General features: G+C 37.4%; 1 protein-coding gene across 1 annotated transcript in view; it reads left to right on the top strand.

The window, feature by feature from the left end:
* Window positions 1–2,082: 2,082 nt before the first annotated feature.
* Window positions 2,083–14,619, top strand: part of pdm3 (POU-domain protein pdm3) — a 158,945-nt gene continuing 146,408 nt past the window's right edge. The window contains exon 1 of the mRNA XM_018452816.1: window positions 2,083–2,133. The gene's annotated coding sequence lies outside the window, so the exon portion shown is untranslated. The remainder of the gene's footprint in view (window positions 2,134–14,619) is intronic.

Here is a 14,619-nt window from a genome sequence, read left to right as displayed (position 1 = left end):
TTACCGCAATATATGTATATATGTATGGACTGTACTAATTTTCTTACCGAAGTTTAGATTCGCGTGTCTTTCATCGCATTTTGAACTTTTCGCTGGTTTAAACGTAATTTGCTCATCGTTTTCGGGTTGAGAGCGCGAAGTAATACACGGATCGCGTGATTGAGGTAACATAAAACAGATATCGAGCGTTTATTTGTAATACGTGTTTCTCATTGAATTTATGCATTTAAAATACATGACGCTTGCGATACTAAATTTCGGTTATACATTTTCGCATGAATGCATCTTAATGTATCTCATTAATATAATTAATATATAGGATTTTATTAATATATGCACCGTAATGTACCAATTACGGTATTAGAATGCCAAAGTTATTTTCGAATTTATCGGTTGTAAACGGAAACGTCCCGTGAAATTGACTTTGAAAATCACACTATATCTCGATTGCATACAATCGTAATTAAGGTCGCGTTTTAATATTTTTTAACTACGTAAGCTCGGTTTGCGATTTGTTGAAATCCGCAGTCGCGCGTGAGTTTGATATTTTGTTTTAATTCGCAGGTGTCGAGCGGAGAACTCCCTATTCGTGTTTCACGTTATTTTTTCGTCAATTAACCTGCCGGGAGTGCCGTGCAAAATGTCGTGCGATTATCCCATCTCGGTAATTGTGTGCGATCCTAAGTAACCGTCCTTTCGCGAATGTTGTGTTGTACGAGTGCAACGAACGAATCTGAGAGGAGGAGGAGGCCTGGGAGGCATCGGGCGATGGCGGAGCAACCATGGGGTAATTATTATTTTATTTGTTACTTACAGAGTTAATCACTTATGATAACTTTATGTGTTTTATAAGTTAATCCCCACATAACACGTAATGTCACAGTAATGCAACGTACCAGAAATATTACAGACAGCAATATAATATCACAGAAATATTATTGATATGTATTACAAATTGATAACCAATATTGAAATATCACGGTAATATTGTGACAATATGTCTTCAGTAACAGAGTGATATTATAATTAATAACGCTTTTATGATGTTTTATTGACGTTAAAGACGTCATTAAGATGTTATTAAAATATCACAAAATTATACGTACACACATCATTTTATAAGTGATATTTAGTTTATTATAATTTTTTCAGTTTGTTATGATATTATATAATAGTTATTTTGTATTGACAATCAGTATTATTTTTTAATTAATCATACAGAATAATTTTTAAAATAACATTAAGAATATTAATTCAATAGATTCTTTTAAAAATTCTTTAAAATGTTTTAATTTTTCCCAATAAATGTTACATAAATATAAACACTGCACATAAAAATCACAAAAATATTACTTAATATTACAGTGATATTTCTATGATATATTTAAACGATATTTCTGCTAGATTCCATAGTAATATTGCAATGGAAAAATGACATTACTGTGATATTACGTGCTATGTGGGTCACTTATATTTATTTTATTTTAAGTAACAATATTCTTTTAGATATTAACCCTCCCTCTGCAATTTTATTTTTATTCCCCTCTCCGCCTAGAGTTCCATCTAATTGTAAGTCCTTTTTTACAGCCCAAGATTTTTATTGGTCTAGATTTTAAAAAATGTAGAAAGAAATGTGGATTTTTATTATGTTACCAAATAGTTTTGAACTCAAACGTTAAAAAATACATGCTTTGGACACATTCGTGTCCTGCGCATTTCTTTTCTTTTTTTTGAAATACTAAAAGCATACCAAGTAATTAGTTATAACATTTATACGTATACAATTTTTTTTGTTATACACAACCTCATATATACTTTCTAAAGACATTCTTAAAATATATGTAGGGATCATTTAATCATTTTCGTATATACTTGTAAAAGTAATGAAAATTAATCTAGAGCATGAGCGACCCATCACGTGTAGTAAAGGAAAATCATCGTGTGCTCTAAAGATTAAATTGCCCTCCTTTATTTTGAAGAAATTTGAGAGTAAAATTTTGCTTGTGCCAAAAAATTAAGATTGCAGACGAAGGGTTAATTATTCAGAACATTGCTTCAATTTACATATACTTTTGTTTTACAGTTCTACGTAGTTTCGACATAGTCGTAACTCCGCCACTGCGCATCATATCGGTGAGTGATATAATATAATATTTTTTATCTTATTAACTTTGACATCTTCGAACTTTATTAAAATAATGGATCCGAGAAAAAATGATATCAGACGTATAATATGTAAATGTATGTAAGTTAAGAGATTAATTTAAAAATGCTGACAAATCGCGGATGTGTTGTACTTAGCTTTTCGAGAGGCAGCAAATGGAAAAGGTCGTGCAAAGATAGCATCCGGGAGCGAAAAAATTCAGATATTCCCCGCGAGCTAAACCGTGTGACACAAGCAAAAGTCATTTCGATGCGCTACCGTCTATTTATATTTCACAAATCGCTTTCAAAAAGAGCGCAATACTTTGGGATTAGCGTACCGCGCAAAAAAATGTCACAGAGAATCGTCTATGAGCCGCGGCAGCGAGTCAGGAAAAAAATTCGGAAATATTATTAAAAGCCGCTGGATCATCGCTCTGCGCACCCCCCGGTGGATACTGTGGTCGTCAGGGTGCGAGGGGGATGGTCAGGCTAGGCCGTTGGTTATCTTCGGCGGACAGCCCGTATTCAAAATACGAGCCGGTCGTACGTGTTCGAGAAGAGAGGGTGGAAGAGAGACAGAGGGAGAGAGGCAACGGCACCCCTTAATGCTGCGGCATAAAGTATGTATTACGCGATATAAAGCCGTAGAGAAAGGGAGGAAATAAAGTGCGTCGCCGCTGGCGAAACTGGGTCTCCATATGAAACGCACGTTGGGATTTTTCGGTCACGTTTGCCTGATTGCAATCAGGCTACTCGTCGATCTTGCAAATAAAAGTTATATGGCGACTGTTTGTGCTGAATTACCGACACGTGTTTTGTACCCAAAGCATCCTACGCGGTATGCACGCTGCCGGCAGCACGAAAAATTCGACGGTCCCAGCACACCGCGAGCGGCGGGATCGTCTCGTCTCGTAAGTGAAACGTTCGAAGCGAATGGAAATATTGAGTATATATACGCGTTGTTACGAATACGCGTGTGTCCCGAGTGTATCGCATTGTTCGCGCAGGCGATGGTTGCTACACTAGATTAAAATCGAAGAGAGAGATAGAAAGAGAGATGTAATTAAAGCGTAACCCGTAAAATTCGTTTCGAGAAATAATAGTCTGTAAACTAAATTATTTTGGTTAAAATAAGAGCGCGAATATAAGAGAGAGAGAGAGAGAGAGTTGTATTTATTAGATATACAATGATACAAAATTTAATATTATATTTGTACAATATGATATCTGGGAATTTGCATGTTTATTGAATTCAAAGTTTCCAATATTTTATATCAAACAATTTTATTAATGCGCGATAATTATTAAGGCCATTTCTAATATTAATAGAATTAGCGTTCTCTTCTCTCGTATATAATGCCTATATCAAACGGCTATAAATATTCTTTAGTGACAATTCAACGGTGTTCATTATGCGGTTGAATCACGGGTAAACGGTCGCATCTGTAATCTAACAGACTCGTATACGTTCACCAATGTTGCGACCCGAAAGCAGATACAGAACTGGTTCTGACATCTTTGGTGGTTCATTACGGAGCGTATCGTGCAACGGACAAAAACCGGGCGGAGCGATGTAGTCCGCCGCTCGCGGCCGCATTATTATCATTAATTATATGCGCATTACAGACACGACTGTCGGTAACAGTGTTGCGGTTATTAGAGGAGGGAGCTAAGTGGCCGCGTGCTCGAAACAAACGCTCGGAAGTGCTTGATGCGCTTACGGAAAACAAGGGAGAGAGATAGGGAAAATAAAAGAAGGGGGGAAAATCAGAATGGCGAAAACTCGCACGAGTAACCCCTGCTCGACGCGGAGTTTTTCGAAGGTCCGTACCTATGGTACGGCGAGGCTGGGTTTAATGTAATGCTATAAAACCGGCATAATTTAGTAATGAACGGCCACTTTGCACAAATGGCTTCGTGCATCATGGCCAAACCAAAGAAGTCCCTTTGGCCGAGTGAGCGCGTGATAGGATAATAGTAATGTGCTTAATGGTAAATGGAGGCATTCAAGAGGCCGAGATTCAGATGGCACTCATAATGGTCGCTCGGACTGGCGTATCACCCCTAATAAGTACAAGTGGCACAAAATAGCTGTAATCACTTGACATCGTGGATCGTAAGATCATCCTGCTCCCCACCGTCAAGACATCGAGCTCGATGCTATCATCTTAGTATTGCCTATCTACCTACCTCGAGTCGGACCTCACGTCGCGATAAAGCGCCACGCCAGTCGTTCCCGTTTAAGAAATATAAAGCAACAATGACTAGAGTTTGTAACGGACGATACACTGATGTGAAATAGGCTATTATAAAAGAGTTTGAATCTCTTTTAATGTTTGTAAACTTTATAATTAAAACAGATATAAAGTTTTAAAAAAAACTCTTAATATACACTCTTAATATATATTTGTGTTCTGTGCACATTTCTCGTCTTTGAAGTACAATTAGAGCATGTGGCTAAATAATAGTCTTCATTTTTCTTTTTTTTTTAAATATACAATCTTACAAAGTTTAAAAAAATGTTAAGATATATAAAAATTATTTAATAATTTTTGTATATTGTACTTGAAAAAGTGAGAAAATTGACCCAGATAGGAATGATCTATTATGTAGTAAGAAAAAGAATCGGAAAATCATCGTGCTAAGTTGAGATAAAAATTAATGTGTTTATATGTTACAAAATTCTCGAAACCAATACCTACCTAAAATTAAATATAACAAACAGATAAGGAAAAACAAGGGTTAATGAGAGTATAACACAGTTAACAAGATTCAAAAAAATAATACTGTTTTAAAATCTTATATACTTCTTTAATTCAGGAAGCAAATGAGAAAGCGGGTAGAGAGGAAGAGAGAGAGAGAGAGAGAGAGAGAGAGACCGTACGTTTCGATTCACTTTGGAGTCATTCTCAGCGATCAGACAACCTACAAGTGACTTATTTTCATTGGACTGAGGAAGAATGTGATATGATCGCTGAGAATGTTGTAAAATAGTCGTCTGATCGATCGTTGAGGATGACTCCAAATTAAGTCGAAACGTGCGATGTCATTGTTTCAACGTACGAGTATCATTTGGATTAAAGAAATATAAGTTTTTACATTAATTTTTGTACACCATTAACTGCGTTGTACTCTTAATAGTCCTTGTTTTTTCTTGTATTTTTAATATGAGAGTCCCTTAACTCTGTTTCCAATTCCAAATTGCACCAAATGTGCAGTTTGGAATTGGAAACAGAGTTAAGGGATATGTTTGATCTAAGTTCTTTCAAAAGAGGAGAGCAAAGCGCATGGAGAAGACGATAAGGTATCATAAGGAATGTCGAAACCGGTTGAGGTCTTCGGGAAGAGGCTTTGGTCGAGATTGAAAATGCCAATGTGTGCAAGGTCACGTTAATGGACCATACGCGAATCACGGACTAATAATAACCTGAACAATGTCGCACTATCGGCGGTAATTCAAAGCAAATTTAACGGGGAGCGTATCGCAATTGCGCGGACAAACCGTATATACAGCGGGAAACATAACTCACCGTTGGTTTGTTTGCATTATCTGCCGCGCTCAAATACCCATATTTATCTCGTCTCTCGTGACACTCTGATGGGAGATCGTTATTTTATTGACACCTCGCGCCGAGCGAATATTAAATAACCGGTGGGTTTGGCGGGCGAGGTGTGCGTCGGTTCGTCCGTCAAAAACTGTCCGATCCGATTTAATCAAGAAGCTCGCGAAACCACTTGAAAATTCGTAGCATCTAATCGCTCGGTGAACGCAAACGCGAATGAGACAGGACAAAACTTGTGCCGTGTACAAGTCCTACGATTTTTCTGATCAAACTGTATCAACGTACGCGGTGAATTATCGGGAAAACAACCGGCATAATATCGGCGGCATTAATTCCAATAATGGCGACGGCGGGTAATTATTAATTTATACGATGCCTAGGAAAACGATTCGTGACGCCGGAGCATTTGTCACGGAGCTTAAATTCCCCCTAAATATGTCCGCGTACATTCGGGTACATCCCCCCCCCTCATCCTCCCCATCCTCGTCAGGCAACAACTCCTCCTCCTCCTCCTCGTTTCCTCATTGCGTAAAGGGCCTATTTGTTGCTTGTGATCGATGAAACGATTTCAATTAACAAAATGCGCTACGTCGATGGTCACGGTCTCTCATTTCGGGGCGGTGGAAGCGAGCGCACCGGGACGCTTTCGGAATTCGCCGAAAAATATGCTCGCACTCAAGGCTAATGGACCGGATGAATGAGGTCGTTTTGTCGGGTCGCGGAAATCGCATGTAGAAAAATATCAGCGCCAAAAGTGTAGCGGCGCATCAATTCAAGCGCCACTTTGTCCCGCGTTTGCGTTTTCTCATCTCGCGGCTGAGAGTTAATTAAACGCCGATGTGGCCTTTGAAGTCAAGCTCTATACGAAGCGTTTGCATTCTTATGGTTTTAAATTTAATTGATCAGTACGTTTGCTAATATGATTTCAGAACGAATTGAGATTTCAGTTTCATCCGCAAATTTTCGCAGTTCATGTGACAGAGGTAATTTTCATATACATAATTATTCACAAGAGAAAGAAGTGGAAACATGCGTTTGAAATGTAATTTGTTGCAAAAGATAATCCTTTGTGCTCATATAAAAAATTCCAAACCTTAGCTTCAGACACCTCTTAGTTTTTTAAAATAAAAAGTAAATATAAAAATTTTGATGATCAGATCGATTAACCACTTGGCAGGATATAGATTTCAGAGAAAAGAGAGATGAAAAAGTCAAGTATTAGTTTCGAGACCAATCGACTTTTATTCGATGCACAGGCGGTATAAATACAATTCGATTTAATGCGAACCTGAGTATACAACGTTGCTATCTGTTGCGTTGTTAAGATGGTAATGAAGGCTCATTAATTCGCGAATTGTATTTATATCATCTATATCATCGAACAAATCGAAAAAAGTCACTTGATTCCAGAACATTGTAATACTTAATTCTTTTCCTCCTTTTCCAGAAATCTATCATCCGAGGGATACAACCCTGGTAGAAATTTCATGTATTTTTTGAGCAGTTACTAAACAGTTATACCGACTTCTGTCTAGTAATTGAGAAGGAAAACTACTTAAGATCCCAATCAGGATGTAACGCTTTGTTTGCAGTTACTGCATACAAAAGTTGCGTAAAATCTGAATCCATTTACTGAATAGAAACACAACAAATAATGGATATTAAATTGATTAATAAGCAAGCCAACTGCTCATGAAATGGACAGAATAAAACTCTATCAAGTTCTTGTTCATTTCCTATTCAGTATTGGCAGAACTAATGAGAATACAATAATATTAGATAGTAACTGGATAGCGTCTAGGAAAACTGCATACATTTCTACCAAGGAATCATGAGAAATCATTATTCCCTGGTAGTATCAGATAAAAGCGTTTATTTTATCAAATGACCTCATATGTAGTGAAATAAATCATTTATAATCAGATGAAATTGTATGAAATCAAACGAAATCATATAATCTGTAGGACAATATTTCAGCTAGTAGTTACCCTCTCGCTATCATCTTATTAAGTGATTAGTCGATATCAAGATTTTTATATTTATTGTTAATATTTGAAACTAATGGATGTTTGAAGCTAGAGTTTGAGAGTTTCAATATAAGCACAAAGGACTATCTTTTGCAATAAACTGAATTTGAAGACGCATTGCCATTTCTGATTCTCCCTTTGTCAGTAAAACATAATGTTTAGGACAATATTAGTAATTAGCTCGCTCTGCGAGATATAAGATTGGCAAGAATAAGTTATTGCAGGAATATTTATAAATTAAGAACCGTTCTTGAAGATGTATTACTGATGGATATGTTGATCTGTCAAATTAGACTTGATACGGGAGTACTTCGATAATATGCTTTGCCGATATATTTCACAATGTGGCGCAGCCAACCGACCGTGCCAGGCTTTCCCCCGGGGAGAAATATCGCGGATTATTATTTAGTCAGTTTATCGCGCAAATTAGTCATGCGAATAGGGATTCATTAGAGCAGTCGCTTAATTATCGGTGTTACAGACGACGCCGAAGTGAGAAATACATGGCGCAGCTACGCGAGCACCATGCAAGCTTAAATTCCATTCTGATTGTTTCACGAGTGTTACCAGTGTCGATATCCGTTTTGTTCGCTAAACGAATTAATTAGTTTTCATCGTATCTGAGATATGAACAAACACGTCGATTTGCACAATTTGCCAATTTGGAAGATATCTTAAGACATTCAAGAAAGAAGTACACATGTTGCTATATATTAACATCACTATCGAGCGTACTATCAACACTATATCCTCAACTAAATAATTATCTACGCGACGGGATCTTAATTCGCAAGCGGGTTAATCTATTTCATTCGGCTAATCAAGGAAAGTGGGCACATCCCGACGCGGCGATTCGCTAATGATTCACGTCCAGAACCCGGAAGATCCCGACAAAGTTTTTTTTATCTCGGGGTCGACGGTGAATCCTCGCGGTTCCGCATTAGCTCGAATCGAGATAGTTTCATGCGCGCGCGAGATAGCGCGATCTCATTTGCATGGAAAAGGCGAATAGAAACTTTTTTCTCTCGGACTTCAACTTTAATTCTTAATGAAAATGAGCCCCTCGCGAAGTCGCTGCGCTGGCGATGAGACGAGAGGAGCATGACTGGTCGGCGAGAAATTCGCCAGGGGCGTTGGAGATACACGACGGAGGGGACTAGGAATTTGGGTGGCAGGGGATGCAGGCGGTGAACAATGAACGCGAGAGAGCTGTTCCAGCGCCTTTGGCCACGCGCTCCCTAACTATGTACTTAACATCGTAGTTTTGAAATTGTCTTTACCTTTTATGATGCCGCTAAGCTCTGACATACGCTTTTGGCAATCTCGAAGATTAAATATACAATCATCGTAATTGACATATCATGAGTTTTTACGACACACACAGTGATTCGGATAACAATTAACTAATTAGTGTTTATTAAAATTAATGCTTATTCCCTAGTAGAAATTTCATGCATTATTTTTAGCAATTACTAAACAGTTACACCAATTTCTGTCTAGTAACTGAGAAGGAAAACTACTTAGGATCTCAATCAGGATGTAACGCTTTGCTTGCAATTACTGCGTACAAAAGTTGCGTAAAACTGAATCCATTTACTGAATAAAAACACAACAATAATGTTTATTAAATTGATTATAAGCGAGCCAACTGCTCATGAAATGGACAGTTTTATTGGACTAGTAATATTTCATATTTTGTGCATGCTTGCTAATTGTAAAATTTTAAGGTTATGAGAGTCATAATACAGGAAATCTTTTGTGCATAATATATTTTGTATTAAAAATAGCATAATATAATATATATTATAGACCAAAGATTTTCTGCACTATGACTCTTATAATCTTAATATGTACCTTATTTGTCTTTTGCTTATTTTTAACTCTAACTATAGTTGTCATTTCTGTCACAAAATTTTGCCCTTATTTCCAAAAATTTTTATTTCCTCTTCCTTTTCCTTGTTCTATGTTTTTCTACGCGTTCACTCTTTAAACTTTACACAGTTTTAAAATCTTTTAATATATACTCTTTTTTAACTTTTATACACATCATATAATGCGTGCATTATCAATTGAATTAATATATTACAATATCTTAGAAAAAATCAGCCGAAATGTTGTATAAGAAACTCAATAAAACTTATTCAGTTTCTATGCATTATTTTAACTAGTATATATATAATTTAATCTATTAATACTAGACAATAACTGGGCAGTGTCTACGCAAATTGCACAAATTCTTACCAGGAAAACTGCTTCAGTCTTTGAATAAAACTCTATCAAGTTCTTATCCATTTCCTACTCAGTATTGATACAACTAATGAGAATACAGTAATATTAGATAGTAACTGGATAGGTGTCTAGGAAAACTGCATACATTTCTACCAGGGTTATTCATAGTTTTTATATTTGAATTTAATCACGATTTAAATAAAAGATTTTGATAACACAAAGTTTTTTGCGGAGCAATCATTGCTTATTATAAACTTAAGATATAATATAATTACGCAACGCAACAAAATTCTGAAAGATGCATTGACACGGTGCTGTTCGTGATCTTATTAGACGATGGACAAAATTTTAGCCGCTTGTAGAAATTGCAGCGTACATGTACAATACTTAGTAAGTATATGTTAGCCTTTATCTCTTGTGAGAGTCCTCAGAACCTTACCATAGGCATGAACTTTGCTGACGCATGAGCGGTGCTCTCTTTCGAATACAATATTGTTTGTTGAGTAGGCAGTCGCTCGACTGCCAGGTCGTAGACAATAGTAATCGACTTCGTCGGCAGCGTCAGCGGCCGAATAAAAAAATCACGATCGAGAATATGAACGACGAGCAAATAACTCATCGGGGAAATCTTATCAAAACAAAAATACCGAGTAAATTCCACGCGATTGCGGAACGTGAAATATTCAAATCTCTAAAATTTGATCAACCGGTTCGAGTCACTCTGAACTTCCCTGGAGGCCGCGCTAAATCCGTCCGCTAAATCCATCCGTGCGATGCATTTCACGAGAAAAGTAAGCACCATGAAAAAAAAAATCTTGGCCAAGAAAATCCCTTCTGCTACCCTCTTCCGACCCCGCCATACCCCACCGCCGGTCGCTCCTCCTGAGTTAACAATGGGGCGAGGCTCACGTGCGCGAGGAATCAAGTGTTCTCGCACACCAGCGCAGTCCACTAGACCGAGGGCGCATGCATAATACAATGACCCTGCTAAGTACTATTTTAAAACAATGCTGAAATTGCTTTAGGGGATAAAAATGAACGAGGTAGCTAGGTGTATTTTTCTCCCCTCTGTTACCCCGCCTCTTTGACGAGGGTGCACGTACATGCGGCCATACACTGTGTAGTAACCACCACCATCCCCTCGCGCGTACCCTTCGCGCCGCGGTGGCCGCACATAGGCACAGCCACGTACAAAGCTCTAAGCCTTTGAGTCGCAGTCTCACTGGCGCACAATAAGGCGCCCCATTTTTTTGTTTTTGCATCCACTTTAAGAGCGCGACGCGCGAGAGGAAGAAGGAATGCGACGAGCTGTGGTTTTTTGCGAATGACATTGTCGCTGGTATCTCGTTCGATATTTCGTGGCTATCTTTCTTGAGCTCTCGAAGCTCTTTATGTGAAACGTTGAATTTTCGACTTGTCAACAAGTATTTTCCGAGCTGTGAAGGAAATATTATTTTACCTTAAAATTATACCAAGAAGGTTATCTACTAGAAGATTAGGATGATTAATTCAAAAATTAATCATCAATAGATTATTGAAAATATAAGAATTTATAATATAAATGATATAATGTGATTAGCTTCGAAGAAGTAAGTAATGTCATGTAAGATTCAATGTTGCTTAAATATTATTTGACTTTTAAACGTCATGTATACTGAGAGAAATGTTTGGTATAACCATTTATTTCATTGATATGTAACTAAAAAAAACTTTCTTACTTTTTCATTTAAAAATTGTGTTATTCTAATCAAGTTTGTTATTCAAGTTACAATAACCAAATTTTGATTAGAACAACACAATTTTTAAATGAAAAAATAAGAAAGTTTTTGTTAGTCACATATCAACAAAATAAATGGTTAAACCAAAACATTTCTCTCAGTGTAGAGCTAATCATAATTGTACATACTGGGGCAATTTAATCAGAGCACGGCTTATCGATCACGAAGCTATTTTGTCTGGAAATTAGGACCGACGGGTACATGCGCGAATAAGGTGCTCAAGGGGATGACGATTCTGCAATTCTTAGGCAGCCTCTCCTTGTTACTTTGACATTTTTAATTACGGGCTCTCGGTGTCGACGAGCTTCGTCTACGCTTTGTATGCTGGCGAGTCTCAGCGACTTGACCGGCATTGAAAAGCATGGTCGGAATGAACGAGTAGGAATTAAACTTGAAATCAGTAATTGTTTAAAGCTATCTTGACGGCGTTTTACTTCTTTGAAGATTATGTCTTTTATGAACTGTTAATTATTTATTGTTGACCTATTACACAGCAGTATTATATCGGGCAATCTAGAACGAATATCTGATAATTAAATATTTTCTTTATACTGTAAATATATTTTCTGACTTTCCTTTTATATAAAACATGAAGCTTATAGTGTATAAAGATGATATTTTTTATATTATCTTTAACGCTCTAACGTCACTTTTGTAAGATTCTTCAATAATCGATTTATAATTCTTTAAAAATAAAATTGTCTGTCATTAAATCTACCAGAATTTTAGAATTAGAGAAATGGAATACAAAATAGAAATTATGGCATAGAAAGACTAAACTAATGGGATATAAGATTTTCTTCTGGCAATGGTTATAAGAATCATCATAGTAGGTAAAACGATTGAAATTGAGTAGCTAGATGAGTTTTGAATTGAAAGTTCGATCCGTGCGCGCGATAGCGGCATTTTTATTTTAAATGGAAGGAAAAGCAAGAGCCGTCGACTCTGGCGAACACGAACTCTATCCCGCACTCCCTTTCATCGTCTCTAATGTAATTTTTCAATGTCATTACCCGGGACGTTTGAGGGAAAGTGAAGGCTTTTAAGGTAAACTAAAATTTCGGTATATTTTCCATGAACGACGATGGAATCATGGTAAGCGAATTATCTTCGTTAGACGCCGCTTATTACTGGTCATTCGGTTAACCGTGTATACATTACACACGTTCGTATCCGACCGATAATATCTTAATTGCATAATAATTGGAGGATAACGTATTGTCGTATATGTATTATTACTACATATTTTAAGATATCGACAAGTAAGAAAAGTGTATTTTAAGCATTTTATATATATTCGATAGGAATGCCACTAGAGTCGTACTAAAACGGTGTCATATTTTCAGGTAAAAAATACAATGAAATAATGAATTATAATAAATCTTACTCAGGAAAAGCTTTTAAAGATTTTAAAAATAGACCCCCGTCCTCTAAAAGTTAACGGTCTAATTGCTCACTTTCATGATGATATAGCGGTCATAAAGGAGAGAACACGATGAACGAAGACAATGAAAGGAAGGATTAAATTAGACACTCCTAAAATTCGAGAACCCATTGTATCATTGATGTATAATCATTAATAAAGATATAGGGTTCTGTACGCGTCAACATTTGCCCCGAGAATCTGTTAATAAAGAGACCGGCGAATCCGTAGATTAGAAACACGGTCGTATCCGAAATTAGCATCAGCCCGTAGGCATAATGTAGCTACCCGTCCTCGCGTGAAACCAATAATCGCGTGGCGCGAGGTCGGGTATAGATTAGAAGGGTGAGTCGGCATAGCTAATACGCGCGTTAATAAGAGCCCCTGTTCCACGCTCCGTACGCTGTATATAAGCGCCCGGCATGTAATTTCTAACCACATTTCCCCGTATTCGCTTCAAATGTACGTACACGTACGAAGGAAGCTGACTGGAAGTTACGAGCCCGTATACCGTGTGTCTCGATATACAAACGAAGCAACCTGCTGTGTTCCCACGAAACCTTCGTTAATTCAAGTAGTGTATTCGTACTTTCTACTCGAAGAATATATCTTAAAGATTCGTTTCTTCAACTATACTCGCATTTCTATCGGACGACAATTGTTAATAAAAATCTCCTTCTTTCTTATTCCCTTTTTCATAGATGATTCACGTTGAGATTATTCTTTATCTAATACTTTGATAATACCGATGTTTCTTCAAATATAATGGTTTTGTATGAAACTTCTGCCTGAAAATATGACTGTTTCAGCGTCACTTTAGTGGCTTTCTCGTCTTGTAAAATTTAAATAAATAATTAAATGTTTAAAAAATGTTTAAAATACACTTTTCTTACTTGACGATATTTTGAAGTATGTAAGTAACAATACAGCATAGAATTTAACGAGCAGAAAGAGAAGAGAGAAAGAATTAAAGGGCTGCAAGTCAACACAGAATTTCCAAAGCCCAAAGAATATTCTGCATTACGACATGCGTCACGAGTGGTTGGCTTTCCGGCCAGGTTCTGTGAAATGTTCCGGTCTTTAACCAGTACTGGTATCACCCGTTACAATTCGACTAGACGAGTACTTATACGGCCGCAGAACGCCACGGTAGCCAGGCACATTCGCAGGAGGTCGAGGGTGGCGGCTGCCCGTAGCCCGCAGCCTGTAGTCACGTAATTAGGTGATTAAAATTAGATCTCGCATCAGCCAGAAACTCAATTAGCAATTAAACGTGGCATTTTCTCTAATTACGATACGTTCTCACTAATTACCGTAGCTAACCTTCCCCGCATCGTCTCTCGCGAGTGTTCTCCACGGCTACCTCGTCGTCCCCATCCCTGCCATGTATTCTTCCTCACACCCTCGCTTTCTCTTCTTCCCTCCTCCTACACTGAACTGTAGCACCGTCGAAG

Source organism: Mycetomoellerius zeteki, unplaced genomic scaffold (assembly GCF_001594055.1).
Source record: "Mycetomoellerius zeteki isolate Tzet28-1 unplaced genomic scaffold, Tzet1.0 scaffold35, whole genome shotgun sequence".
NCBI lineage: Eukaryota > Metazoa > Arthropoda > Insecta > Hymenoptera > Formicidae > Mycetomoellerius > Mycetomoellerius zeteki.
This window is presented reverse-complemented; position numbering and strand designations above follow the sequence as displayed.